Here is a 27,262-nt window from a genome sequence, read left to right as displayed (position 1 = left end):
GGATGAATTCTTTTCTTCTTTTTTATATGACACAAGTAGATCTAATAAAATTGGTTCATACTTAGATCAAATAATTCTTTAGATTCAGTAATAAATTTCTGTTATATAGATGGAAATATATTATTCACAGCAACATAATGACATCCTATTTTGATTGGACTTTATTACATTTCAGAGGTTTTCGGCCATAGTGTTACCTATAAGCAACAATTCCAAAATAATTTAGGTGAATTAATGAAATATGCTAGAGTTAGACTTTTAAAACTTTTATCTAAGATAAGAATTATCTGTGGCTTTTTATCCACCATGAGACCTTTTCCTAACATGTCATAATGTCTCACAAATATCACTCTGTGTAACAGAGGAATTTTTTAGGCTTTATTGCCATTCTAAGATATTTTCTCATAAGGGTATTTTACAATGGCAGTGAGAAAACCTAAGAACTTCAGTGGTTTCTATCTTTTACAATTTTAATGAATAATTAAGAATGCTTGTATTAAAGGATTTTTCAATAATGGTCAAATTTACACTTTCACAAGGAACAAAGTTAACACTCTAGTCTTAGGAAAAAGCAAATAAAATAGTAAAGGAAAATAAGCAAATAAAATAGTAAAGCATCAAGAACTTATAGCTCTTTACTCCTAGTATAATTAATATGCGTGTCTTTATCAATCCATTATATTCATATCCACACCCCTTTATGTATATTCCAAAAAATCTGTTGAGTGTATACATATAATTTATATGCTATAAAGTAAATATGTATATTTAATAGATGTTATCCCTCTGCTGATTTTGCTTCTGAGATAAAATTAATACTCAAAAATGTTATCTAGTGTTTTCAGTTTATTAGGTATTTATTTATTCCTCTATTGTGATCTGGACAACATGGAAGTTTTGGGGGTAATGGACTCGATTTTTCACAAACAAGGTGAAATAAAATAATGCTTTAAGTAGATGGTTGTTTGTGAATGACAAAGAGATAAAGAGGACATTCAACAGGGGCCAAGAAGAGGAAAGAGAAAGAAATTGTCATGGAGAAAATGATAGAAAAAATTGATAATTGATAATGATAGCCCAATGATATACTTTATTAAGGTCGTTTCTGCTGTCCCCTAAAATCTCTTTTCTTATTTTTTAACAAAATATAGGGGAAATTGATAATTAGCATAGATAAGGTGTACAAGGTGAAGATTAAACACATGTGTGCATTATGACTGGGCTTCCCAGGTGGCGCAAGTAGTAAAGATCACTCCTGCCAATGCAGGAGACATAAAAGACATGGTTTCAATTCCTGAGTCTGAAAGATCCCCTGGAGGAGGGCATTGCAACCCACTCCAGTATTTTGCCTGGAGAATCCCCATGGACAGAGGAGCCTGACAGACCACAGTCCATGGGGTCTCAAAGAGCTGGGCATGACTGAAGTAACTGAGAACACATTGTGACATGATCACCACATAAGATTAGTTAACACATTCATTAATTCACATAGTTACCATTTGGAGTGTGTGTATAATGAGGACAGTTAAGATCTACTTTTCTAGAAAATTTAAAGTTTAAAATACAGAATTTTTAACTAAAGTCATAATATACATTTGAGACCCAGAACTTATTCATCATATAACAGAAAGGTTGTACACTTTAGTATTTCAAACTTCTTTCACTTACCAGACCTTGGAAACAATCAATCTACTCTGTATTTCTATTAATTACTACTTTTTGTATTCAACATGTATATGAGATAATCCAGTAGTTATCTTTCACTGCCTGACTTATTTCACTTAGAGTAATGACTTCATGGTTCTTCCATGTTGTGACGAACAAGGCTTCTTTACTTCTAAAATACATGAGCTTGTCCACCTCATGGCTCACTTAATTATCAGATACCCTGACTAATATTGTTCCATTTCCCAACTTGAATAATTTTTAGATTTGTGACTGAATATATCTATCCAAAGACATACTAGTTTTAAATTTTGCTTTGGATTCATAACACTCCATATTTTATTTCATGATTGTTGGGCTTCTACTGAGTTACTTACCTGCTTAGTTAATTAATGCTTGTTGGTGACACTAGCTGATATTTATTAGTACAGAAAGTACAGTATGACCCATAAAATATAAATAATGCTCAAAAATCTCTCAGGAAGCACATAACAAATCTTCAGGCAAATTGAAATGTTGTTTGAATGAAATAATAAACAAACGACATTTGATCAAGTTAGAAAATTCAGGAAAGTTTTCAACAAAGAGGAGGTTCCATATATAAATTCTTGATACATATGAGCATGCTGTATTTGGAGACTGTAGCATTTCCGAAATTTTGTCTATATAACAAATGCCCATGTATAACATTTTAAGCATTGGGAAAATTTTGGTTCTCTTCTATGATGAAATATAATTCTAGAAATACAAAACCCAAAATGTGTTTGTGTGTGAAATTTAACATTTAATACCATCTTTTAAGTTTCAATTTTTCCAGAGCCTGTTTCACATCTTTGTTCCTTAGACCGTAAATCAGAGGGTTTAACACTGGAGTCACAAGACTCTCAACCAACGAGGTCATCTTGTCTTGATCTAGAAAATTAGGATGAACTTGGCCTGAAATACATAAAGAGCATAGTTCCCTGGAAAAATGCAACTGCAATTAGGTGGGAAGTGCAGGGGAAAAAAGCTTTGAACTACCCCTCAACAGAGTGGATCTTCAAGACTGAAAGTGTAGTATAACAATAAGAGACAAGGACTCCTGAAATGGTACTCAGTTCAATGAAGCCAAAAACAATGAATAATGCCAACTCATTGACCTGTATATCAGAGCAGGAAAGAAGGAAAAGTGGAGGTAAATCACACAAGAAATGGTAAATCTCATTTGACTCTCAGAAACATAAGTGGAATGCTAATGTCGTGTGCATCAGAGCATCTGTCATACCCACCAGGTAAACCCCAGCCATGAGCAGGAAGCACACCCAGCTGGACATGCTGACTGCATAGAGCAAGGGGCTGCTGATGGCCTTGTACCAGTCATAGGCCATCACTGCCAGCAACAAAGACTCAGAATATGTAGAGATACAGAAGACAAAGAACTGCAGAGCACAGTCGTTGAAGGAGATTGACTTGTCCTTAGCAAATTGGTCCACCAGCATCTTGGGCACAATTGCTGTGGAATTGCAGAGGTCACAGAAGGAGAGGTGGCTGAAGCAAAAGTACATGGGTGTGTGCAGCTGGGGATCTATCCTAATCAGGGTTATCATTCCAACGTTTGCCAGAAAGTTAATAAGATAAACAAGTAGAACCATGGTAAAAGGAGCCATTTTGTTATTGGTGTTGTCAGTAATTCCCAAGAAAATGAGTTCAGTCAGAGAGAAGCAATTCCCTTTTTCCATCCTTTTTTGTTCTGATGTAAACTTTTAGCAAATGATCAAGAAAATGCTACATGGATGTGGAACACTTCTGCACAAGTGCAAAATATCATAAGAGGAAGGTGAGTTTGTCTGTATTTGTTTTTTTTTTTTTTAATAATTACAAAATAATAAAGATCATGTATATCCACTGTTTAAAGGTAGATAGCTATCTGTGATAGACCTTAAATGTAGATGTCATTTATGAATAGGTTATTTTATACAAGCTCATCTCTGAGCATTGCTTTCCTTGCCTCAGGGAGGAGCTTTTGATAAATTTAGCTCATATTACCTTTTCAAAATAATATCAAAGAAGCACCAGTGTTAGATCAGGCCCCAAGATCTAAGGACTAAGCATTTCCCATACTTTAAAATATTTACTTGGGTACAAAATATGAATTGTAAAATGATTAGAATTTTTCTGTTTCTCAAAAAAAGTATGATTGGTTTAAAAGTTTTTGTCTTAGTTCTAGAAATAGTGAGTATATCAAGGACTCACTCAAGTAATAATAAATAAAAATGAAATAATTGCTATTGTTTTTAGTCTATGTTGCACTTAGTATTTTCTGAGATATGAAATAAGTATTATTGACTGGTTTTCTAGAGATTTTTTATTACTTTCCCACAATGCTGATTACCTATTTGTGGAGTGGTTGTTGTTAAAGGATGAACATCCTGACCAACGGAAGAAAAGAGATAAAAATAAGTGAAAATAACAGAGTTTGCCACATGTATTTGCATCCATTCAGCTTTTTAATGACTTTTCTAGATTACAAAATGGAAATGAGTAGAGGAACAATAACTGCTTCTAAAAAAACATATACTATGCTATTATATTTCTATATTTATGTGTGATCATGTGTATATATTTTAATATATATGAGGATAGAATGTAAGTAATGAGGTTGTTCCTTAGATCTAAGTATATATTCACATGGTTCACACGGAGATGAATTTGTACGTGCTTCTATTTATTTTGTGGTACTTACACATTTTTTTTAATAAACAAGATCAGATCAGTCTCTCAGTCGTGTCCGACTCTTTGTGACCCCATGAATCGCAGCACGCCAGGCCTCCCTGTCCATCACCAACTCCCGAAGTTCACTGAGACTCACGTCCATTGAGTCAGGATGCCATCCAGCCATCTCATAAAAATATGGAACGCTTCATGAATTTGCATGTCATCCTTGCACAGGGGCCATGCTAATCTTCTCTGTATCTTTCCAGTTTTAGTATATGTGCTGCCGAAGTGAGCACAAACAAAACATACCTTAAATTTCTGTATACACTTGCCCAATGATGAAAGGATTAAAGGCTTTTCTGTGAGCCTAGAGCAAATGAAGTAAATAATAAAATAGTATACCGTGGATAGCAGCAAGTTTAGACAGATAATCCTGGTTCTGAAAAGAAAATATGATTTCTAGTCATTAAATGCAGATTTTAATGGGTAAACAGGCATAAAATGCCTCACTTACAATTTTTTTTCCTCTAAAATTTAAGTATTTTCTCCTACGTTAAGTTAGGATCTAGAAATCTACTTGAGATCTTGGGTAGCTAGCTGAACAATAGGCAAGTAGCCTTTTATTTTACCAGGTACACTGGGACTTAAATCTCTGAAATTACTTTTATTAATTATTTTCCTGCTTCTGTATATTCCTTTGTGAATTCAGAAACAACTTGGCAAAAGCTGAGTTTTTGTGCTTCACTATTGCACGAAGAGTCGGGCATGACCGAGCGACTGAACTGAACTAAACTGACTGTCATCAAATTGCTCTATGGTAAGAAGGATACTGTGAATTGTTTGTAGGATTGTTTTACAGTTACCCTGAAACTATCTTCTCCTTCTCTAGTTAGAGAGGAAACCTAATGAAACTCAGAAAATCTCCCTCAATCATTTCCAATGCCTTTGGATTGCTCATTGTGTTTTTGAAACTTTATCCTTCGTACCTCGTTTAGCAATTAAACTATATTTCAACTGTATTTTATTTAATAATGAAATATAATACATATACCATAAAATTCACCCTTCTAAAGTATACAGGTTTTTTTTTTTCCTTATTATATTTTCAAGGTTGTTCAGTTATCACCAGCATCTACACTCAGAAAATCCTCATCAGTCTCATAAGAAAACTACACCTATTAGCTCTTGCTCCCTCTTCACAAACCTTTGCCACCCCTGGCAACCACTAATCTACATTCTGAGTCTGTGTGGTTTCCTATTCTTGGTCTTGAATATAAACAGAAGCATGCAATATATTATTTTTCTAGTTAGGATTATTTTCTTGAGTAAACTACTATATTTTCTTCAATAAAATAAATTAAATTTAGGAAAATATAATATCAGCCACATCGTGTTTGTTTCAGAAATCTTTTTCATTAATTAGAATAATAATATTTCATTTTATGGATATGACACAATTTGTTGATCCAGTCTTCAGCTGGATGAACATTTGGTTATTTCTACTCTTTAGCTATTATGAATAATGATACCATGTCATTCTGTCAGTGCTACCTTTCAAGCAGATTTCATCACCAGAGAACCTTTTATTTCCATCCTCCAACCACATGTCCAAGAATATTTCATTAACTTTGTAACTTCCTCATATTCCCTAAGTAATGCAGCCTTCTCTGAATTATGCTTATTTTAATCATGTAAGAATCTTTTTACTACATTTAAGCCCTCAAGAATAAGAGCAATGTTTATTTTCTATTTTCTAAATTCCTTGATAAAAGGATTTGAGTAGGCAGTGCTTTTAAAATATTGATCACTCAGTACTTCTGTCTATTAAAGTGGGGAATGATGTAGAAATAATAGAAATATACCTGTTTGGGGGATTTTTCTATGGCTATACATGGGCTTCCTTTGCATCTCAGCCAGTAAAGAATCTTCCTGCAATGCAGGAGACCTGGGTCGAAAAGATCCCCTAGAGAAGGAAATGGCAATTCACTCCAGTATTCTTGCCTGGAGAATCCCATGGACAGAGGAGCCTGGCAGGCTACAGTCCCTGGGGTCACAAGAGTCCGACAGGACTTAGCAACTAAACCACAAATGACTGCTTTAAAATAATTATGCATGGAGATGAGTTGTTGACATCAGCAGAGTTCCACTTTTTTTCTTAAATAATTTGCTTGCAACTATCCATGTTAGTTCTTTGGAAAATATATATCAAAAATTTCACTTTAGGGTCTTCCCCAAATCCTTCCCAACAGAGACCAATGAAATTCTCTGTACCACCAAGACTTGGTCTAACATCTGGTGTGATAAGGGTACTTCCTGAGATCTCTGAACTAATCTTCCTTCCTTTCACAAAAACCTGAATGATTTAAATGCCAATCACTCTCAATTACTATGTGTGCTGTTGATGTACTGCTTCAGTCAGGGACTTTATGTAAGTATAAGCACAACAAAATTAAAAAGAGATTGCACACAAGCTGACAGATCTAATTAAAGAATTAAGGCTATTAATAAATCTATTTGGAATTGGGAAATTACAGAGTTATACAATGGGCAAATGACAGTTTGGGTAGATTAAAGATAACTGTCCATTTTTTTCACACATATTTTTTAGAGATACATTACCTATTCATCCTCCCTTTGAATATTTGCTATACTTTAGCTGCTTTGCCCAACAGAGATTGGCAGAAATAATGTAAGACATTTTTGTGTTTCTTCCCCCCACCACTCTGCACCACACAATATTGGGATTTTATTTCCCAACCAGGGACAGAAATGTGCCTGCAGTAGAAACATGGAGTCACCCATTGAGCCTCTAGGGGAACCACTATAAGTAAATCCTGCATTAAGTCTTTAGGAAGACAGTATCTCAAAGCCATGTGATACCAGGTAGGAAGTCTATCTAACCATATGAGAATACGTTGTGACAGATTCTGAGATTGCTTAAAGGGGGAAGAGGAGACTATGAGCTCATCTTTCCAGCCATTCTCATCCATTGATAGATGTGAGTTACTTTGTAACCTAGCCTGTCTTTCTACTGAATATTTCATGTGACCTGAGTCAACATGAAGATGAACAAAATAATGAATCAGTGATCATTATTTTAAAAGAAAGATACTGCTAAGTTATGTCTGACTCTTGTGAGCCCATGAACTATAGCCTACCAAGCACCTCTGTCCATGGAATTCTCCAGGGAAGAATACTGGAGTGGGGTGCCATTTCCATTTCCAGGGGAACTTCCTGACCCAGGAATTGAACCCAGGTCTCCCTCATTTCAGGAAGATGTTTACCAACTAAGCCAGACAGGAAGCTATTTAAGTCATGTGGTTTTAGAATACTGTTTAGGTAGCAAGAGATAATTGCAGCAGTGTGGATATATAAACAAGAGAATATTTTAGGGGTAATTATTTCCCATATATATTTATATTATATATATTTATTTTATATATTTGTATTATATTAATACTAATACAATTGTATATTATATGCAGGTATATATACCTGTATATAAATATGCAGGTATATATACCTGTATATAAATATACAGGTATAATATATAATTATATATTATATATATAATTGTATGTCATATATATAATTGTATATTATATACAGGTATAATATAATACCAGGTAACACTACCTGGTATTATATTAGTACAAATATATATATATATAATGGAGAAGGCAATGGCAATCCACTCCAGTACTCTTGCCTGGAAAATCCCATGGATGGAGGAGCCTGGTAAGCTGCAGTCTATGGGGTCGCTAAGAGTAGGATATGACTAAGCGTATTCACTTTTACTTTTCATTTTCATACATTGGAGAAGGAAATGGCAACCTACTCCAGTGTTCTTGCCTGGAGAATCCCAGGGTGGAGGAGCATCATGGGCTGCCATCTATGGGGTCGCATAGAGTTGGATATGACCGAAGCGACTTAGCAGCAGTAGCAGCATATATATATATATATATATATATATATATATATATATATATATATATAAGTATACCTCTGAAAAGTGAAGAAAATATTTGAAAAGTATATATACACATCTGAAAAAGAATTTGTATCCAAACTTTATGAAATGTTCTCATCAATAATAATAATAATAATAAACAAATTATAACAATAAAATTCAGGCAAAGGATTGAATAGATATGCTCACCAAGAAGATGTGCAAATAGAAACATTGTATATGAGTTTACTCAGTATCATTCAGTTCAGTCTCTCAGTCATGTCCGACTCTTTGTCCAACAATTGCAGGACGCCAGGCCTCCCTGTCCATCACCAACTCCCAGAGTTTACAAAAACTCATGTCCATTGAGTCGGTGATGCCATTGAGCCACCTCATCCTCTGTCATCCCCTTCTCCTCCTGCCCCCAATGCCTTCCAGCATAAGGGTCTTTTCCAATGAGGCAACTCTTAGCATGAGGTGGCCAAAGTATTGGAGTTTTAGCTTTAGCATCAGTCCTTCCAATGAACACCCAGGATTGGTCTCCTGTAGGATGGACTGGTTGGATCTCCTTGCAATCCAAGCAGATGACACCACCCTTATGTCAGAAAGTGAAAAGGAACTAAAAAGCCTCTTGATGAAAGTAAAAGAGGAGAGTGAAAAAGTTGGCTTCAAGCTCAACATTCAGAAAACTAAGAGCATGGCATCTAGTCCCATCACTTCATGGGAAATATATGGGAAACAAGTGGAAACAATGGCTGACTTTATTTTGGGAGGGGGCTCCAAAATCACTGCAGATGGTGATTGCAACCATGAAATTGAAAGATGCTTACTCCTTTAAAGGAAAGTTATGACCAAACTAGACAGCATATTTAAAAGTAGAGACATTATTTTGCCAACAAAGGTCCATCCAATCAAGGTTATGCTTTTTCCAGTGGTCATGTATGGATGTGAGATTTGGACAGTGAAGAAAGCTGAGCGCCAAAGAATTGCTGCTTTTGACCTGCAGTGTTTGAGAAGACTCTTGAGAGTTTACAGTATTGTTAGTTTTTAGGAAAAATAAAGTGACAGTGTTTTCTAAATGGGTTAAAATTAGAAATATTGAGCATACCTAATTTTTCCTGTTTCATATGAAGTCTCATTCAGGATTTAACAAGGACACAGATTGAGAGGTAACAGGCAGGAAGGCCAGGGGTCTCCAAACAGAAGAAATAGGCTTCAAACATTTTTATCTCTCTTAAGTGGCAGGAGGAAACAAACTAGCGATATTTTTCTTTCCTTTTCTATATAAATTTAAAAGGAGGTTTCTCTTAAAATACTGTGTTGCCATAATGACACCTGATTTCACCTGAAGTTAACTATTCTCAAACTTTGAGTTAACCAATGCATTTTTCTTATGGAAATGTTTGTCTTAAGCTATGTTAATGTGCTATGCATCTACCCCAAACTCTGTCTTCAAGTCAGGCTTGCCTAAATGGCTCAGAACCTACTTGACAAACCAGTATGTTATACTCAGACATTGTTCCCCTAATCTATGTAAACAAAACTATTTGTATGGTAATCTGCCCTTCTATAAGATTCAAGTCAATTGCTTTATGGACTGGGATGAATCATCTGGTGCCAAGATTATCTCAAAATGCATTTTATGAATGAGGGGCCTGGTGCCATTCTGAGTTTTAAGACATTACTTTCTTTCATTAACAGACTGCTAGTGACTATATAACATCCAGCTGAAGACTAGCAGGGGACTACTCTTTCTGTCCCCTTCTGATGCCTATGTCAGAAGCTTTCTCTATCTCCTTTATACTTTAATAAAACTTTATTACACAAAAGTTCTGACTGATCAAGCCTCGTCTCTAGCCCCAGATTGAATTCTTCTCCTCCAGAGGCCAAGAATCCCAGCATCTTTTTGTTCAGCAACAATCTTTCATCTTGGGGGCTCTTTCGGGATCCTTCAGGACAAGGTAAGGATGCTTGGAGCCCTAGTTCTTTGTTCTCAGCACAAACATGTTTTCTGCTGTACTTTACTAACTCTGTGGTGTGCTTGTGTGAATGAATTAAACACCCTGAAAGAAGCAAGTGTGGAACCCTGCTCTCTGGTTCCACGGTGATCTCATTCAGCTTATGGCAGAAACCTGTCAGGGGTTTACACCAATCTGCAAATGCCAAGAGGCACCCAACCTCTCTTCGGGGACCAACCAGAAATGGGAAAACGTGTGGACTGAATTCTTCTTTCTCGGTCAAACTTTTCGGTCTCTTTGACCATTTCATAACTCCCTGAGAATTAGAGTGAATGAAGTCAATCAGTTGTGTCCGATTCTTTGCAATCCCATGGACTATAGCCTACCAGGTTCCTCCGTCTATGGGATTTTCCAGGCAAGAATACTGGAGTGGGTTGACATTAATTAGAAGCACTAACCTGATCTATTGGATGATAGACTTTCAACGGACTTGTGATCTATGCTGTTACTGTGTACTGTGGCTTAGGTCCCAAACCTGGATTGGTAGTCAGGAAGTGCCTAGCCTCACTAGGAATGGAAAGTTCGGAAGCTAGATGGAACTATAGCTCCAAGAACATCTCTTAGGTTAAAGGTTACTCATATTAGGACCGCAATGGGTTTTTTCCTTTGGTAATGCTGGCTCTTAGTGGACCAGAGGTCCACTATTATACTGGTGTGCTGATGATTGAAAGGAACATCTCAGTTTTAAGTTCGTATCGATCTTATTGTAGTCAGGAATATACTCAGGCTTGTGAACAGGCACTCAGGTGATGAATGTTTCCACCAGCAGTTTAGCCTGTGAGGCATTCTGGAAGGTTACTCTGATTGCACCCTGAGTGGTATCAGAGGCAAGCCAGGTTTTAATGGTGAAGAGCTGGACATCAGTCTGGGATGCCATCAGGTCTAACCCTGGTGCATCCCCACCCCATCTCGGTGGCAGAACCGGGAGGGGTGAATATGATGCCTTTGTTAGTAAGCAAAAGACTAAGTCTGAATAGGAAGGAAAAGCTTTTGGTGTAAAGTATGTCTACACCCCCATCTAGAGCAGGGAGGGACGCCTCCAGTAGGAAGATGGCACTGGTCACTTTTTTCTCTCTTACAGATGGGAGCTAGCAATTCCAGCCTCACTCCTTTGAACTGTATCCTGAAAAACTGGGATAGATTTGATCCCCAGGGCTTAAAGAAGACACACCTCGTCTTCCTATGTGATACTGCATGGCCACAGTACCCACTAGAGGATGACGAATGGAGGCCAGTTGGAGAGGCTCTTAAGTATAATACTGTTTTATAATTAGACTGGTTCTGAAGAAAACAATGGAAAAGTGATCTTAAAGGATAGATTTCTCACTCACTCTGTTCCAGATATCTGCCATAAGCTATTAAAACGGACCTATGGAACAAATCAGTCTTTAGATACTCTGTTACAACTAGTTCAGACAGTCTATTAAGATAGGGAATATGAGGAAAATAAAGAAAGGCAGAAAAAGACAAAGGAAAAGGTGGAAGCCCTCACAATGACTGTACGAACCCTTCTTAAACAGCCTGAGAAAAATGCCCAGAGGGACTGAAGTGAGAAGGCATGGGCTTGCTATTACTGTGGAAAGGAGGGGCACCTCAAGAGGGATTGTCCTCAAGCATTCAAACCACCCCCCGGGTCCATGTCTGGTCTGCAAGGGACCACACTACAGGAGAGACTGCCCCCAGAGGCGTAGATTTCAGGGGTCAGACTCTCAAGACAATCAGGACTGAAGGTGTCTCGGGGTCCCCACACAAGCTCCCATCCTAATTACACCTGAGAAACCCTGGGAATTAATAACTGTGGGGGGCTAATCTGTCGATTTCCTTTTAGATACTGGAGCAACCTACTCTGTGCTTACTGAAGCCCCTGGCCCACTTTCTTCCCAATCCGGTTCCATAATGGGACAGTCTGGATGAGCCAAAAAACATTATTTCAGTTATTCTTTATGTTGTAACTGCGGTATTTTTTCACACGAGTTTCTGATCCTGCCAGAGTCTCCCTCACCCCTTTGGGGAGAGATATACTGAGCAATGTCTATGCCTCTGTTTTCATGAATAAGGAGTCCTCCTTTCCTCTCCCTTTAGTTGAACAAAATGTAAATCCTAGAGTATGGGCTGATGGAAAATCTGTGGGTTGAGCACAAAATGCTATCCCTGTCATTGTCAAGCTCAAAGACTTGCGCTTATTTCCACATAAGAAGCAGTATTCACTGAAACCTGAGGTTAAGGAAGGGTTAAAACCCATCATCAAAAATTTAAAGGAGCAGGGACTATTAGTTCTCTGTAACAGTCAATACAACACTCCTGTTTTGATTATAAAGAAATCAAATGGCAAATGGAGACTAGTTCAAGATTTACGAATAATAAATGAGGCTGTAGTTCCTTTACAGCCCGTGGTGCCTAATCCTTATACTATATTGTCTGCAATTCCTGAATGAGCCAAATATTTATAGTAATTGATTTGAAAGATGCCTTCTATTCAGTGCCTTTGGCAGAGGAAAGTCAATTTTATTTGCCTTTGAAGACCCTATGCAGCCAGCTTCTCAGTTAATCTGGACAGCTTTGCCCCAGGGATTTCTTGACAGTCCTCACTTATTTGGACAAAGTTTATCATGGGATCTACAAAGCTTTAATAGTACTGAAGCAGTGGTGTTACAATATGTAGATGATATTTTGCTCTGTGCTGAGACAGAAGAAGCTTGTTCATGAACCTCACAAGATTTCTTAAACATTCTGGTAGGCTGCAGTTACAAGGCCTCAAGATAAAAGGCTCAGTTTTGTCAACAATCTGTTAGATATCTGGGCCTAATCATATTAGAAGGGCCATAGGCCCTGAGAGAATTAAACCTATACTAAATCATCCCTTACTTATGACGTTAAGACAACTGGTAGGATTTTTGGGAATCACAGGCTACTGTCATATTTGGATTCCAGGTTATGGAGAACTTGCCTGGCCTTTATATAAACTTATAGCTGAAACTCAGCAGGCCCAAACCGACAAACAAACTAGCTTGGTCTCCAGATACTCAAAAGGCTTTTAAGGTTCTTCACACTACTCTCCTACAAGCTCCCTCTCTGAGCTTACCCACAAGGTCAGAATTTAATGTGTTTGTCACTGAAAGAAAAGGTATGGCCTTGGGAGTTTTGACACAACCCCAAGGGCCTCACCAGCAACCTGTTGCTTATCTAAGCAGATAATTAGATGTAATTTCACGTGGGTGGCCCCACTGCCTAAGAGTAATTGGGGGAAGTGGCTTTATTAGCACCTGAAGTTTTTTTTTGTTTGTTTGTTTGTTTTTTGTTTTTTGTTTTTTTTAAATTTTATTTTATTTTTAAACTTTACATAATTGTATTAGTTTTGCCAAATATCAAAATGAATCCGCCACAGGCATACATGTGTTCCCCATCCTGAACCCTCCTCCCTCCTCCCTCCCCACACCATCCCTCTGGGTCGTCCCAGTGCACCAGCCCCAAGCATCCAGTATCGCGTGTCGAACCTGGACTGGCAACTCGTTTCTTACATGATATTCTACATGTTTCAATGTCACTACCTGAAGTTTTAAAAATAATTAATGGACGAAACATTACTGTGCTGACTTCTCACGATGTAAGTGGAATCTTAAATTCTAAGGTTAATATTTGGATGACAGACAGTAAGCTTCTTAAATATCAGTCATTGTTGTTAGAAGGCCCAGTAGCTAAGCTTAAAGTCTGTGGAAATTTAAATCCTGCCACTTTCCTTCCTGAGAAGGAAAATGAAACACCTGATCACGATTGTTCCAAATTCCTAATTTTAAACTATGCAGCTTGGGAGGATCTAATGGATACCCCATTAGACAATCCTGACATGGAAATATTTAATGATGTCAGTTCTTCTGTTTGGGATGGAAAGTGTAAAGCAGGTTACACTGTGGTGACTGCTGAACAGGTTTTAGAAGCAAAATCTCTCCCCCAGGAATCAGTGCTCAGTTAGCAGAGCCTGTGGCCCTGACCCAAGCTCTAGAGTTAAGCAAAGGGCAGCGAGTAAATATCTGCTGTAACTCAGGGGGTATCTAAAGCTCTAGGAATAAAATATCATTCACACTGTTCCTGAAAAATCCCAATCCTCAGGAAAGGTTGAAAAGGCTAATGACATTATCAAAAGACATCTGCACAAATTAACTCAAGAGATGCAGGACAATTAGATTAAGTCCTACCCATAGTTTTAATGAGGGCTGGAACTGCCCCCCAAGAGGAGGGACTGTCCCCCTTTGAATGTATTTATGGAAAGCCTTTCTTATGCACAGACATTGTTATAGATCCTGAAACCTTATTAACTAGTTATGTAACTCAGCTCTCAGCTTTTCAACAGGCATTAACAGAACACTGAGAGACGACTCCTGACCCAGCCTCTGAGTCAAGCAAGCCTCTTTTTGAGCCAGGAACCGAGGTCCTCATAAAAACTTTAGGGTCTGGGGTCCCATCCGTTGAGCCCCTCTGTGAAGGACCTTACCAGGTTATTCTTTCTTCTCCCACAGCTGTCAAAGTGCCAGGAATTGATTCATGGGTACATCACACTCGAGTTAAGAGGTGGCACCCTGACCAGAACTAAGTGACTTCATTTTATATCTTTACTTTCTATGCTCTGACTTTGTACTTTTAAAAATGGGCCGGTTAACCTATGTGAGCTTACTTCTGCTGACTCCAAAAATCCTGTGTGCCGTTTGATCCTCAAGACAATGCCTTCCTGTCCTGGGATCACTCCTGCACTACATTTCACAATCAGTCTAACTGCTGGGTCTGAGGAGCGCTCCCCTCTTCATCAGTGGAAGGCTTCCCGTGGTGGACATCTCCACTTCAAGGAAAATACTTTTTCCAATTCTGTGAATACCTTCAACAACAATCATATATGATGCCTCTTCTTCATCTGATGACATCTAACAACCCTAAAATGGACTGGTGCAACACTTTGTACTTTAACTATGGACATAGCATGACTTTTAGCTTTTTGATTTTAACTTGTTTTAATGACTATTTTGCCTTGCATCTGGAACTGTGTAACTGGATTTGTTTCTAGTTGCATGAAAGTTTTTAAGTTACAAATGATTGTTCAAACTCCTGCTACTGCTGCAGCTTCTTCCAACTACTATTTGGGGCCCCTGGATCAGAAATTCTCAGTATGAGGGTTAGGAAAATATGTTGTCTCATCAATTTAGGGACAATGCCCTTTGTCAGCTCAGAAACAGTTATGGAATGAGAAAAACGCCCCTTTACCCTAGGCAACATAATTCTCCTAAAAGAAAAGAGGGGAATGAGAGGGTAACAGGCAGGAAGGCCAGGGGTCTCTAAATGGAGATAATAGGAGGAATATGCCTGCAAGTGTCAGACATTTTTATCTCTCTTAAGAAGCAGGAGGAAACAGACTAGCGATATTTCTTTTCTTTCTCTATACAAATTTAAAAGGAGATTTCTCTTAAAATACTGTGTTGCCATAATGACATCTGGTTTCACCTGAAGTTAACTATTCTCAAACCTTGAGTTAACCAATGCATTTTTCTTATGGAAATGTTTGTTTTAAGCTATATTAATGTACTATGCACTTACCCCAAACTCTGTCTTCAAGTTGGTCCTGCCTAACAGCTCAGAACCTACTTGACAAACCAGTATGTTATACTCAGACATTGTTCCCCTAATCTATGTAAATGAAACTATTTGTATGGTAATCTGGCCTTCTACAAGATTCAAGTCAATCGTTTCATGGCCTGGGACGAATCATCTGGTGCCAAGATTATCCCAAAGTGCATGTTATGGATGAGGGGGCTGGTGCCATTCTGAATTTTAAGACATTCCTTTCTTTCATTAACAGACTGCTAGTACTCCTGCTTGGAAAATTCCATGGATGGAGGAGCCTGGTAGGCTGCAGTCCATGGGATCACTGAGAGTCGGACACGACTGAGTGACTTCATTTTCACTTTTCACTTTCATGCATTGGAGAAGGAAATGGCAACCCACTCCAGTGTTCTTGCCTGGAGAAACCCAGGGGTGACGGAGCCTGGTGGGCTGCCGCCTATGGGGTCGCACAGAGTTGGACACGACTGAAGCGACTTAGCAGCAGCAGCAGCAGCAGTGACTATATACGGAGAAGGTAATGGCAACCCACTCCAGTACTCTTGCCTGGAAAATCCCATGGATGGAGAAGACTGGTAGGCTGCAGTCCAAGGGGTCGGGAAGAGTCAGGCACGACTGAGCGACTTCACTTTCACTTTTCACTTGCATGCATTGGAGAAGGAAATGGCAACCCATTCCAGTGTTCTTGCCTGGAGAATCCCAGGGACAGGGGAGCCTGGTGAGCTGCCATCTTTGGGGTCACACAGAGTCAGACACGACTGAAGTGACTTAGCAGCGGCAGCAGCAGCAGTGACTATATAACACCCAGCTGAAGACTAGCAGGGGGGTACTTTTTTGCCCACTTCTGATGCCTATGTCAGAAGTTTTCTCTATTTCCTTTATACTTGAATAAAACTTTATTACACAAAAGCTCTGAGTGATCAAGCCTTGTCTCTGGCCCCAGATTGAATTCTTCTCCTCCAGAGGCCAAGAATCTCAGCATCTTTTCGTTCAGCAACAATCTTTCAAGATTATCTTTTTATTTTGGGGGTTACTTCTCTGATTATTTCTTTTAATTGTTTCTTGGTCTTTACCTCTTTTTTTCTCTAAAGCTAGGAAACTCATCAAACTAAATTTCATGCAATTACTGTGTTTTTAGTTTTAGGAAAATAATAGTGATAATTTTTTATGTCTTTTTATATGTCACTGCCATTCTTGTTGTGACAGCCTCAATCCTCAGATACCAACTGTCCTCCTGTGGAGATACAGTTGAGGCAAAGCTTAAGCCACATAACAATAAGCCTAATTGTTAATAATTTTCCACCAATTAAAATCAAGAAAATTTTGATTTCTTGTGTTACAATAAATCTCTTTGTTGTTACAAAAGAGTTTAGCGACCATGATTTGTTCACTTTCTACCACACTGTCAATGTGTGTAGAATAGTCCTTGGTCACCTAATTCTACCTCTGTCCTAATTAATTTTTCTCTCAGGTAAGTCCCTATCTTCTGGGATGCAAAAATCCCTTGGGTTACATTTTAATCAGCCAGACCCAGCGTTAGCTTTTTATCAGTGGTACTCCTCAAGACCACACAGGATAACCTCCTTTCAATATACTCCCATCCAATAATTTCAACCTGACTTTGGGTAGATACATTATTAATACAAGCTGGGAAACCTAAAATATTTCCCAATGGGATTTTCCATTAAAAATGGAGATCTGAGATAACTGAAAAACATGTATCAAAGAGAAAATGTATGCATCAGATAAAAAGAAGTGAGAAAAATTTAGATTTCAGGATTTCCTAGTGCCCACGGTAACAGTAAAATCAGTTGCCTGTGTAGGCAACTATCTACTCAGAAGATGACTTTCTCAGAACATGATTGTATGTTCCTCAAACCTGGAGTACTGTGATACAGTGTTCACTGCATGATTAGGTACCACATTTCATTATGTCTCATGATTGTTGGGAGAATAACTAGGAGAGCCAGTGAGTGGCTATAGACAGTGTTGTTCTACAAGTAAGGAATAGTTCTAGTAATATAAATATTAATTGTGTACTGAGATATGAATGTGTGCACTACATCAGTTTCACAAATATATAATCAATACTTATTTTGTATAAGAAACTATCATTAAAATATTCTGACAGTGAACATTCTTTGTTTAAGGAAAACTTTTTTTTAGAGTTTTAAATACACATTTAGAAAATTTCTTCTATAAATGTATGCCTCAGTAATGAAGAAATTCTGCTCCCAGAATAAAAACAAAGAGAAAACATTACTAACATCTCAGAAATTGTCCTCCCCCCACCACATCCATCACAAATTGATACCAAATATGATCCTTCAGGGGCTTCCCAGGTGACTCAGCTGGGTAAGAATGCAACTACCAATGCAGGAGGTAAAAGAGACAAAGGTTCAATCCTTGAGTCAGGAAGATCGCTTAGAGGAGGGCATGGCAACCCACTCCAATATTCTTGACTGGAGAGTCCGATGGACAGAAGAGCCTGGTGGGCTATAGTCCATAGGGTTGCACAGAGTCAGACAGGACTCAGGCGACTTAGCAGGCACACATGATACTCAGTTTGGGTACTTTTGAAGTGTACAGTAACAAAATCATACAGCTTTCACAGCTTTATTTATGACCTCTTTCACATGACATCAATTCACCCTCATTGTTGTATAACTTTCCTGGGTATAAACTTACCATACAGTGATTTATCTAATTTAGAGCTGGGGTCAGTATACTTGACCCTTAAAGTTTTATTGGAGATGGACATGCCATTTATCTGTATATTTTCATGGTTGCTTTTGTGATACAGGTAAAATCTGAGGATTTTGACAAAGTTAATGAACTATAAATTCTAATATATACACTATTTAACACTTTAATGATGTTTGTCAAGCCCTGATCTAGAGTGTTGAAAATTTGGTTAAAAATATAAAATTCAGTTTTATATTATAACAGATAATTCAATGAAGTACATTTTTGTATAAGTCTTTTGCTGGTCATATTCATTAATTTCTCTTAGGTATAATTCAAAGAAGCTATTTTTGAGCCATAGAACATATATTATTATATGTTCTACTGTATTAGACACAGCTTACAGTTGTATAAAGTGTACTGGCAACTCTCATCTAATTGTAAATTGTAAAAGCCATACTTGTTCCACATCCTCACTAACAATTTCTAATTCAATTATTTCCATCTTACTCTTCTTTAGGTGACTCATAATGTGGTTTTTATTTGCTATTAACTTTTTTTTTTTCTAATTTTATTTTATTTTTAAACTTTACATAATTGTATTAGTTTTGCCAAATATCAAAATGAATCCGCCACAGGTATACATGTGTTCCTCATCCCGAACCCTCCTCCCTCCTCCCTCCCCATACCATCCCTCTGGGCCGTCCCAGTGCACCAGCCCCAAGCATCCAGCATCGTGCATCGAACCTGGACTGGCAACTCGTTTCCTACATGATATTTTACATGTTTCATTGCCATTCTCTCAAATCTGCCCACCCTCTCCCTCTCCCACAGAGTCCATAAGACTGTTCTATACGTACGAGACAGCAAAAGAGACACTGATGTATAGAACAGTCTTATTTGCTATTAGCTTTTTATTTAAGTTTTACTTACTAGATGGCTACTACATTTGGATATTCGCTTTGATGAGAAGTTTATGAGATACTAAATTTGAATTGCAAGTCAGATCAAAGAGCTATGTTTGAAAGTGTTTAGTCTTCTGAATTTCATACTATATAGATGGCTTCATGTAACCACTATTTAAGGTTAAAACAGTCTACAAGTACAGTACAATTTCTGAATTCAACATAAAGTAATTCCATTTTTTTAAATGTTTTCCAAATCTTTTCCAGTACTGGAATTGATTTACACAGCAGTAGAGTCACATTTTATGTACAGGTTGTATCATTTGGAAAAGACATTATAGGAAATCTACTTGACGTCTCTGTCTTACACAGGGGAATCTGAGGGCTAGAAAGGGAGAGTGTTGTGTTAAGTTTAGTTTGACATTACTGCCTGGTACATGGCACATTTCTAGAGACAGAGATGTCCAGGGAGGTTGAAAGGTCACTGCCTCTGTATTTAGCACGGACCTATGTACTTATTGGATTATTGAACATTACTTTTTATTTTTTTTTTATTTTATTTTTTTGAACATTACTTTTTACAAGTGAAGTTATATGCCCCATATCTAACTCTCTCTTCTCTGCCTTAGACATACACTCAAATCTACTATTGTTATGCCATATTTCTCCTTAAGTATTTCAGTGGCAAGGATGAAATGGTCAAGACATAAGAACTTGACAGTAGGATTAGCCTATTACACACTGTAGTTTATAATATTGCATTTTTACAATGATATTTGCTATATTTGTGGATGCAGGAGAAATATGTGATATAAAAAGGGAAGTATAGGGATGGGGATTGAAGTAGAGAGAAATACATCAAAATTTATAGTGCTGGTTTCTAATTTTTTAGAATCCCAAAATAGAAAAGTTTTTATATGTTCTTGTTCAAGCTTTCATTTGAGTTGTCAATTTCCTAAAAAATATTTTCATAATTTGGTATTTAACCAGGCAATTTATGGGATAAATAAAACCAGTGAATTCCATTTTTGGTCTTACTTTAATAGACTCAATTTTTTTTCTTTTTTATATCACACAAGTAGATTAAATAAATTATGCCTATTTTAGATCAAATAGGTCTTTAGATACGGTAAGGAATTTCTGCCAGATGGAGTGAAATGGTTTATTCATGGCAGTCTAGTGACACCCTATTTTGATTGGACTTTGTTATATTTCAAACTATGCTTTTTCCTGCCATATTGTTGCTCATAAGAAACAACTCCAGAAGAGTTTGGGTGAACTGATAAAATATACTAGAGATAGACTTTTAACACTTTTATCTAAAATAAGAATTCTCTGTAGCTTTTTATCCACCATGAGTTCTTTTCCTAACCAATCATGACATCTTATAAATACTACCCTGAAAACAAGAGGCACTTTTTTAGACTTTAGTGAAATTCTAAAATATTTTTGCATAAGGAAACTGCAATGGCAGTAAGAAAACCTAAGAACTTTAATGACTTTTAACTTTTGCAGTTTCAATGGAATATTATGAATGTCTTTAAGTCTTATAATGTTTTTCAGATATATGGTCAAAAACCACACTTTCTGAAGGAATAGATTCAATGCTGTAGCCTTCAGGAAACAAGAACAAATGCAGATGCAATAGTCAAATATCAGGAACTCAGAGTTCTTTACTCCTAGTATAACCAATATGCATGTATTCATGGAGACATTATTTTAGTATCCACACCATGCTATGTATCTTCTCAAAAATATGTTGTGTGTATGCATACAACATACATACTGCAGTATATATGTACAGAAGATGCTATCTTTGTGCTAATTTTGCTACTGAGATATAATTAACACTCAAAAATATTATATAGTGTGTTTAGTTTGTCATGTATTTATTTCCCCAGAAAACATGGAATATTTTGGATGTAGTGGATAGAATGCTCAATCCATTAGCAGAAAATGCTCACAGAGTGAAATAAATAAGGCTTTAAGTATGTGGCTGTCTGTGATTCACAAAGGGACAGAGAGAGACATTCAACCAGGACTAAGAAGAGGAAAGAGGAGAAATAAGTTAACATGGAGAAAGTGACAGAAAAATGAATAGTTGATAAGGAATGCACAATGATATACTTTACCCAGGTATTTTCCATTGACCCTTAAAAAACGTTTCTTCTTTTTTTCAAACTTTATTCAGATAAAATTGACAAACAGCGTGTGTAAGGTATTCAAAATGAAGATGTGATATATGTATACATTATGACATGTACAATGAAGTTAATTAACACATTCATTAAGTCACATAGTTACAATTTGGAGTATGCTTTTGACGAGGACAATTAAGATCTATTCTTCCAGCAAATTTTAAGTTTACTGTACAAAAGTGTTAACTAGAATCATCATGTATGTTAGATCCTCAGAACTTATTCATTGACTAGCAGTTATTCACTTTGAATAACATCCTCAATCTCTTCCACCTTCTAGACTCTGGAAACAACCAATCCACTCTCTATTTCTATGAGTTCACCCTTTTTAGATTCAACATATATGTGAGATTATACAGTACTTACCTTTTACTGTTTGACTTATTTCACTTAGCATGCTCCCTTCAAGTTTTTTCTATGTTGTGGCAAACAAGGATATTGTACTTCTAAAAGACATGGGTTTGTCCACCTTAAAATCCATCAAATTGTTCCATCCTCTGACTAATATCCTTTCACTTCCCAACTTGAATGATTTTTAGATCTGAGACTGAGTATATCTATCCAAAGACATACTAGTTTTGTTTTTAGCTTTATGTTTATAACCCCCATTTTTATTTATTTTTTAAATGTAAATTTATTTATTTTAATTGGAGGCTAATTACTCTACAATATTGTATTGGTTTTGCCATATATCAACATGAATCCGCCACAGGTATACACATGTTCCCCATCCCGAACCCTCCTCTTCCCTGTACCATCCTTCTGGGTCGTCCCAGTGCACCAGCCCCAAGCAACCAGTATCATGCACTGAACTTGGACTGGCGATTCATTTCATATATGATATTATACATGTTTCAGTGCAATTCTCCCAAATCATCCCACCCTCTCCCTCTCCCACAGAGTCCAAAAGAATGTTCTATACCTCTGTGTCTCTTTTGCTGTCTTGCATACAGGGTTATCGTTACCCTGTTTTTAAATTCCATATATATGCATTAGTATACTCTATTGGTGTTTTTCTTTCTGGCTTACTTCACTCTGTATAATAGGCTCCAGTTTCATCCATCTCATTAGAACTGATTCAAAGGTATTCTTTTTAATGGCTGATTAATACTCCATTGTGTATATGTACCACAGCTTTCTTATCCATTCATCTGCTGATGGACATCTAGGTTGCTTCCATGTCCAGGATTTGTGAAATCTTATGACTTTTTTATACAGCTTCCAAATGCTTATGGTTAGCACTAGCTTATATTCATTAGTACAGAAAGCACAGTACATACCGTAGAGTATTTCATAAAAAGTTCAAATATCTGTCAGTAAACACATGAGAATTATCTAGCAATGTGATGAAATTAGAACACTCAGGAAAGTTTTCAACAAAGAGAACATGCCGTATATAAATTCTTGATACATATGAGTGGGCTGTATTTGGAAGTTGTAGCATCTCTAAAATTTGGGCTTTGTAATCAATGTTTATTATTAATTTATGTTTTAGTGAGACAACTTCTTTTCTCTTGTATGATGCAACATACATTTACAAATACAAAAACCACAATGGGTGTGTTTTTCTGTGTGTGAAATATGAACATTTAGCATAATCTTTTAAATTTTATTTTTCTAAGGCTTGTTTCACATCCTTGTTCTTTAGGCTGTAAATCAGAGGGTTTAACATTGAAATTACGAGTGTAAAACAATGAAGTAATTTTGTCTTGATCTAGAGAATAGGTTGAACTTGGCCTGAAATACATAAAGAGCATAGTGCCCTGGAAAATTGCCACTGCAGTTAGGTGGGAGGTGCAGGTAGAGAACGCTTTGAACCTCCCCTCATCAGAGTGGATCTTCAAGACTGAAAGGATGATAAAACAGTAAGAGACAAGGACTCCTGAAATGGTACTCAGTTCAATGAAGCCAAAAACAATGAATAATGCCAACTCATTGACCTGTATATCAGATCAGAAAAGGAGGAAACGTGGAAGTAAATCACAGAAGAAATAGTTAATCTCATTTGACCCACAAAACATAAGTGGAATGCTAATGTCGTGTGTATCAGAGCATCTGCCATCCCCACTAGGTAAACTCCAGCCATGAGCAGGGAGCACACCCCACTGGACATGCTGACTGCATAGAGCAAGGGCCTGCTGATGGTCTTGTACTGCTCATAGGCCATCACTGCCAGCAGGAGACACTCAGAATCTTCAAGGATACAGAAGACCAAGAATTGCAGAGCACAGCCATAGAAAGAAATTAATTTGTTTGTGGCAAATAGGTCCACCAGCATCATAGGGCTGATGACTGTGGAATAGCAGAGGTCACAGAAGGAGAGGTGGCTGAGGCAAAAGTACAAGGGTTTGTGCAGCTGGGGATCCATACTGATCAGGGTTATCATTCCAATATTTGCCAGAAGAATGATGAGATAAACAAGAACAATGGTAAATAGGGTCACTTTGTTCTCAATGTTCTCAGTAATTCCCAAGAAAATGAATTCAGTAAAAGAGGAACAATTCTCTCCTTCCATTCTTGTTTGTTCTTATGAAAATTTTTGAGGAAACGATCAAGAACACATGGATGCGTAGTACTTCCACACATCTGCAAAAAGATCATGTCAGAACACAGTTTCTTTCTGCAACTGTCTTTTTATACTCAGAAAAGTATTTAGTCATGCACTCACTCTTTAAAGAAGCAGAGCTGTCTTTAACCCAATAACAAAATTTATTTGGAATAAAATTTGAGAAACTGAATCAAATCTAAATGTCATTCATGAGTCATGTTACTTTCTACAAGCTCATCTTTGAGTCTTACTTTCTTTATCTCAGGGAATAGATTTGACGAATTTACCTCTCTTCTCCTCTTCAAAATAATGTGAGAGAAACTACAATGTTAGAGATATTAAGCCATTGAGAGAGGACTAGCATTTTCTGTGCTTAAAAATATTCAAATGTATATAAAAAGCAATTATGGTATTAGTGCTTTTCTTTAAAATCATGCTTGGTTTAAGTGTATTTCTATCAAGAGTATTTCTGAAATAATGAGCACTAATAATAATGATCATAGACATTATCAATTTTAACACTCAATATTATCAAGTTATCAGTTTAATATACTATCAATTTAACACTCATATTATCAATTTTAGTAGTTAGTAAGACATGATATGAGTGTTAGCAACCTTTATTCTAGAAATGCATTATTACTCTGTGGCAATATTTATTTTCTCTTCACAGTGACTGTTGTCAAATAATGACTCTCTTCATCAGTAGAAGGAAAGAGCTAAAAGGAACTGAAAACAATGAAACATCACCTACAGTTTCATCTCTTTGGATTTTAAATGAGCTTTAAAATCATAAGACTGAAATGAGAAGAAGGATATGAAATTCTTCCAAGATACACACATACCCTCCACTATGTATGTGTCTTTCTACATATGTCATGACTTTGATATCTGTATGTATTGATGTATATGAAAATAAAATGCAAATAATGCACTTTTTCTTCAGATCTAAATAGATATGACATATTGTCATAAGGGATGAATTTGAAAGTTATTTTTACCGTGGTGGTACTTGCATTATTTTTTAAACAAAATGACAAACACATCAATTCTTGTATACACAGGTCCAATGATAAAAGGAGTAACAGAGCTTCTATGACTTAACAAAAATAATAAAACAAATAATAAAATATTTAAGTTATGCTGTGGTTATTAACAAGTTCAGGAAGATAGTACACAATCAGAGGAATAAATGCTATTTTTAGCAATTAAATGCAGAGGTTGTTTAATTGAGTAAGTAGGTAGAAATGTTTTTTTACAAATATCTGTTTTAAATTTCTCAGATAGTTAAGTGTTTTCTCTTATATTTCTTACGTTAGAATTTGAAAATATACCTAAAATGAGCAGGTCTTGGGTAACTGGACAATAACAAGCAGGTGGTCTTTTATTTTTTCAGGTAGCCTGGGACTTAAATCCTTGCACTACTGCCCCTAGGCTTTGATGTTATGCAAACACTTTATTATGTTTCTGCTTTTGTATATCCCCCTGAGAATTCAGAAACCACTTAGCAACTGCTAAGATTTGAAGCTTCACTATCATCACCAAATTGATCTATGGTAGGAAGAAAACAGCAAATTGTTTAGATGCTGTGCCTCACAGTTCCCTGAAATGGTCTCCTCCTTGTCCAGTCAAAAAGGAAACCTAATGAAACTCAAGTAGATCCACCCCCCCCCCCTTATTTTTTCAATCTCCTTTTGAATATTCATTGTGCTTTTGAAATATTCTCCTTCACCACTTCATTTAGGAGCATTATTATTCACTGATCCTGTTTCCTTTTCTATAAGAATATATGCATATTATAAAATTCACCCTTTTAATATATACAGTTACTTGGAATTTAGAATATTTTCAAGGTGGTTCATCCATCACCACTATCTAAATGCAGAACATTTTGATAGCTCCAGTAAGAAACACACATATATCTATCACTCATCACTTCCCTTGCCCCTTCCTCATACTCATAGCAGCCACTAATTTTATGTGGCTTCCTATTCTGGACACCTCATAAAAACAGAATCTTGTAGTATATGTTCTTTGGGGTTTTTTTTGTTTATTTGTTTTCTCTATCAGTCTTCTTTCCTTAAGGAAAATGTTTCCAAGTTACATCTATATTGTTCCATGTGTCAGAATTTTTTTTCATCACATGGCACAGTAATATTTAATTGTACAGATATAAGGCAGATGACACCACCCTTATGGCAGAAAGTGAAAAAGAACTAAAGAGTCTCTTGATGAAAGTTAAAGAGGAGAGTGAAAAAGTTGGCTTAAAACTCAACATTCAGAAAACTAAGATCATGATATCTGGTCCCATCACTTCCTGGCAAATAGATGGGGAAACAGTGACAGACTTTATTTTTGTTGGGGGGGGGGTCAAAAGTCCCTGCAGATGGTGACTGCAGCCATGAAATTAAAAGACGCTTGCTCCTTGAAAGAAAAGTTATGACCAATCTAGCTGCTGCTAAGTCACTTCAGTCATGTCCAACTCTGTGTGACCCCATAGACGGCAGACAACCAGGATCCCCCGTGCCTGGGATTCTCCAGGCAAGAACACTGGAGTGGGTTGCCATTTCTTTCTCCAATGCATGAAAGTGAAAAGTGAAGGTGAAGTCGCTCAGTTGTGTCTGACCCTCAGTGACCCCATGGACTACAGCCTTCCAGGCTCCTCTGACCAATCTAGACAGCATATTAAAAAGCATATATACGAATGCATATATATGGAATTTAGAAAGACAACCTTTCTAAATTGTAAGGTTGTAATGACAACCCTGTATGCTAGACAGCAAAAGAGACATAGATGTATAGAACAGTCTTTTGGACTCTGGGAGAGGGAGAAGGGATGATTTGGGAGAATGGCATTAAAACATGTATAATATCATATAAGAAATGAATCACCAGTCCAGGTTCAATGCAGGATACAGGAAGCTTGGGGCTGGTGCATTGGGATGACCCAGAGGGATGGTATGGGGAGGGAGGTGGGAGGGGGGTTCAGGATGGGG

General features: G+C 37.0%; 1 non-coding gene and 2 pseudogenes across 1 annotated transcript; all 3 read right to left on the bottom strand.

Moving 5' to 3' along the window:
• Positions 1–2,449: 2,449 nt before the first annotated feature.
• Positions 2,450–3,389, bottom strand: LOC147352852 (olfactory receptor 5W2-like; annotated as a pseudogene).
• Positions 3,390–4,548: 1,159 nt separating this feature from the next.
• On the bottom strand, positions 4,549–4,655 carry LOC147352851 (U6 spliceosomal RNA). Its single transcript, XR_015148491.1, has one exon. It is a non-coding gene; the product is annotated as a U6 spliceosomal RNA (small nuclear RNA).
• An 18,672-nt stretch (positions 4,656–23,327) lies between these two features.
• On the bottom strand, positions 23,328–24,260 carry LOC147352850 (olfactory receptor 5W2-like; annotated as a pseudogene).
• Between the last annotated feature and the right edge of the window lie 3,002 nt (positions 24,261–27,262).

The sequence above is a fragment of the Bos grunniens genome, chromosome 19 (assembly GCF_055505025.1).
Source record: "Bos grunniens cultivar Pamir isolate PY7600 chromosome 19, Bosgru_T2T1.0, whole genome shotgun sequence".
NCBI classification, from domain to species: Eukaryota; Metazoa; Chordata; class Mammalia; order Artiodactyla; family Bovidae; genus Bos; species Bos grunniens.
The sequence above is the reverse complement of the archived record's forward strand: the minus strand, read 5'-3'. Positions and strand labels throughout refer to the sequence as shown.